Source organism: Austrofundulus limnaeus, unplaced genomic scaffold, assembly GCF_001266775.1.
Source record: "Austrofundulus limnaeus strain Quisiro unplaced genomic scaffold, Austrofundulus_limnaeus-1.0 Scaffold1010, whole genome shotgun sequence".
NCBI lineage: Eukaryota > Metazoa > Chordata > Actinopteri > Cyprinodontiformes > Rivulidae > Austrofundulus > Austrofundulus limnaeus.
In genome coordinates this window covers 117962-119602 of record NW_013953412.1, presented here as the reverse complement: position 1 = coordinate 119602, position 1641 = coordinate 117962, and the positions used below count along the sequence as shown (strand labels likewise).

Here is a 1641-nt window from a genome sequence, read left to right as displayed (position 1 = left end):
GGAACCTGCTGTAAAACAGCAATTATGTTGAGTCAGGCTTAATTTTTAGTAATCTTTTCCTGTTGAATCAATAAATTAAATCAAAACAAATCAACAAAACAAACTGTTTGAAAATCAGTTTAAATTTAGGCATCTTATTGTTATTTCTATATCACATGCACCATGCACTTTATATATCTATGACCAAGATGACTGTCTGTCAGTCTTCATCTCCTTCCAGCTACAGACTGGTGGGACTGACACAAACCTGTTGATGTTAGTTTGTTAGCTAGCTGTTAACAGACTTAAAGTTGGAAAACCTCATTTAGCGGAGGCTAATTGGTCTGCTAATGGTTTTCAAATTTAGTGAAAAAGCTAATTCATCAAAAGTAAAATTATTCTGCTATTAGCTGTGAGTGGAACCATGCCTACTACCACTGGTAGCTATTAGCACTTTAGTTGACTTCTTAGTTATTATTTCACACAATTTCTTTTTAATAAAATTGTTGCCAAAGATGTTCAGGACCTGTGTGGTAGTGAGTATTATTTCTTGTGCTGATTGTTGATTAAAGATTTCTCCAAAACTGCGTTGACCCAAACTTAACCTATTCACTAAAGATCCTTTCTGTGGCAGATCTGAAACTGAACAAAATGTGTGTTCGAAAATTTCCAAACACACTTCACAAAGACACATTTTCATGCTTGTTGATATGTTTGAATGGCTGCTTTACATCAGAATAAACCATCAATCCAGAAACAAACAACCACAATGTGCGTGAGACCGAGAAAAAAAGAGAAAAGAAATATGCACTAAAAATGTAAAGACCATCTAAAACAGTGGTGAGGTAACTGTGGCCTCATTGACCCAAGGGCAGCAGGAGGGTTTGACAAATAAATCATGACGGACTATAATCTGTACCTTTACTTTGAAACTGCACCTGTCTTACTTCCTGTCTAACGGTGCCTGCAGCTTGGAAACTTGTGCTCTGCTTCTGCTAGACAAGGCGGAGATAAGGCTCTCCACTTCTGACTCCCTTCCCCCCTTTTTATTTTCAGGGAGCAAAGAAGCCCTGACATCTTCTGAGGGGGGTTCATTCTCTCTGACAAAACAGAGACACAAGCAGGCGCCAAGAGAGTAAAGAAGGTGACAAATTCTCACATTCAAGGCCACAAACAGAAAGAGGAGGAGAACTAGAACCAAAGGTAGAAAAGTTAAGGAGCTAAAGAGAGAGGGGCTCCTGGTGGTCCGGGTATCTTTGTTTTGGGAATCAGTGGTGTAGGTTTTAACAAAAGAGCAATTTGATGGAGTTGGAGCCATTTTGGTCAAGCCCAATCTCATATGTACTGTATTATCACAAGAGGTCACACTCAGTATGTGTTGTGAATGACTCTCAGTTACTACCACTCCAAATGTCAGCTCCATAGCTGCAAAACTAACAGACTAATGTACATTTTGGGGTTAGCTAATGTCAGGGGGCTGTGGCAGCAATAAATGCTCTACAGGGTTTAGACAATGAAAGTGAAACACCTGGTTTTAGACCATAACATCCCTTTCAGACAGCTTCCTCTTGTGTCCACAAGATAAGGATAAACTTACCATAAACTTCACCCTGGTGCCAATAAATTCCCACAAAGCTTTTTAGTAATCACTTGGTGAAAGTG

The 1641-nt window shown here is 39.2% G+C and overlaps 1 protein-coding gene across 1 annotated transcript in view; it reads right to left on the bottom strand.

The window, feature by feature from the left end:
* LOC106533735 (dystrophin) overlaps positions 1-1641 on the bottom strand; it is a gene marked incomplete at both ends in the record, with an annotated part of 132044 nt that overhangs the window by 14467 nt on the left and 115936 nt on the right.